Source organism: Fulmarus glacialis, unplaced genomic scaffold (assembly GCF_000690835.1).
Source record: "Fulmarus glacialis isolate BGI_N327 unplaced genomic scaffold, ASM69083v1 scaffold22882, whole genome shotgun sequence".
Taxonomy (NCBI): domain Eukaryota; kingdom Metazoa; phylum Chordata; class Aves; order Procellariiformes; family Procellariidae; genus Fulmarus; species Fulmarus glacialis.
Genome location: NW_009198751.1, coordinates 36,866 through 39,371, shown reverse-complemented (window position 1 = coordinate 39,371; position 2,506 = coordinate 36,866).

Sequence of the window (2,506 nt, the reverse complement as noted above, 5' to 3'; positions counted from 1 at the left end):
TCTTCTATTTCCGCTAACGGAATGTTTCTGTGAGGCATCGGTTATCTTCTAATGGGTTGCACAGCTCAGAGGGATGGCACACTGGAAGTTATCTAGGGATAAATGGGTACTTACCTATCAAAAAAATAATTGATCAAGATGTACATCCTGAAATTACAGCCATTCATAAATAGTGAACTAGTGAACATAGTCGACTATTCCCAAAAAATAATTCAAGAATCTCCTAAAATTCATATTAAAAAAAGCAAACACAAGATTGAGTTTAAATTGATAGCTAAGCATTAGTTTTAACAGGCTTTACAGATATACTATAATCCCCTTGAAATCTAGGAAATGCACAAAAATAAGAACACAATTGAGTATGCCACAGGTTATTACCTAAAGTAATTGCAGGAGTGTAACATCAAATGTTGTGAAGGCATGTGTGGCACTGTGTAGTGATCCTTCTGTGGTGTAAATTAGGACACACAAAAAATAAATACACGTACAAGTAGTAACGGGATAATACTTATTCAGTTGCATCACTTACTGAAGTATGATGATGGTTCCCTGCCGATGGGTGCACAGAAGCAATGAATACTCTCAAAGCTCGATCCAAAGAGCGTAGGTTACACTTAGGAAACGAAGGACTGCATCCCTGGGAAGGAAAAACTTAGAACACTTATGAGTCAAGGGCAGGCAGAGCTCCTAAAGCAATGTGACAGCCAAAAGATTAATGGGATCAGTTGAACCTGCTGGACAGCTCATGTTTAAGAAGATTCAAAGTCTGGTTACTGTTTTTCAACATTAGAATGTTTTGGCAAACAGTACACCAAAAAGCCTCTTCAATGTTACCTCTCATTGTGTGCAGATCTAGGTGTTGTATTTATTGCTCTTTATTGTACTTTGGAACTAAATATATTTACAGCACCACCAAACAAATCAAAACCTATTGAGAAGGGATCACAGTCTCCACAGTACCGACCACTATTTCCACCAACTTATCTTTAATTTAAGATGAAGACTGAAATCTTGGCCCCTTTGAAGTGAATAGCAGAAATCCCATTGACTCAGTGGGGCCAGGATACCATTGGAAGGAATTTCCTTCATGTCAAGTCTGAAGAGTTGAAGTTCTTGGATTACACAAAATGAGAAACAAAGAGTTTTAAATGATTTATTTGATTTCTCCACATGATCACAGTTATAGTTTTACATCAATAGGGTCTGTTACTACTTACAAACAGAATGCATATTAAAATGAAAGCACTCCTTTCTTCCCCATAGTTACAAAAGGGGTCTCAAGCCTCCCCAGAACAGAAGCTTCTTGTAAGCATAATGTTTTTTGAAGTCTCTAACAGTCTGCATTCAAGACCTAATTCTAACAGTTTAATACAACTCAAAGCTGATTTAAGTTCCTAGCAGGAGATAGGCAACCTCAAAGTGACTGCAGACTTATAGTAATACTAATTTACACACTATGTACAATTTAGAGAATTATCTATTCCCCCTACTGGTCCCATTTTCACCACCCCCTTTTCTCTTTTCCAAATTTCATCTTGTTATTGGTTCCACTTTTCTTTTAAATATATACACAATAATCCATTTTGCAGGCAGGAAGTGCGATGGTATTTTACAACGGAACAGCAAAATGCATGCTTAACTGCAGAAAACACACAGCTTCATATGGAACAGCAAGTCAACATCTAGAGATTCATTGTTTAAATATCTGCTGACTGTCTTTCAGCTCATTTTATCAAGAAACAAGAGGCTTCTGCTGCATGCAGTACATGATGGGAAAATCATTCTACACTGTATGTTAGACTTGGTTTTTTTAGCAATACAAGACGCACATTATATTAGGATGAACTTTGTTTTTTGTTTTTACATTGTTTTACATTTCATTCTTAACTTAAAAAAATAAAAACCCCAAATATATATTTGATTGTTGTCCCAGAAAAGATTTTTGTTGCCACACCTTCATTCTTTACGTTTCCCTTTCATTTTTTCAAATCAGCATTACTACTTTGCCACATCATTTATGGGAAAAGAGAAACATGGTCATTCTATGCAGTTCTGTACCAGTTTTTAATTGGCAATGGCATTTGAGAAAAAACCCTCTCAATTTTACTCCCGCCGGCAGGCTGAAAAAATTAATTTTCTTAACCACACGCAGTGTTAAAGTACTATCATTTTCCTATTCTAGGCATGATCCACACTGCTCTAAGCAACTGTTAATCAAGGACGGAGTCAGAGAGGTTATACTACAACCCTAAAAAAGCAGCAAAGTTCTTAAGACTTATGCTGATGCCAAGACACATTTGTTTGTTTAAAGTACATACAAACACACAGTCTGAAAAAAAAAAAAAAAGAAAGAAAATCAAGTTCACTGTTTCTCCTCATTGACTTGAAATAACAGAGTTTACATATACTGTGCTCTTATATGACCAGTTTTGTTTTTTAAACTAGCCTCAAAATGATCTGTGATTTTACACATGCAACTCAATGCACCTAGAGGGTAGGCACAAAC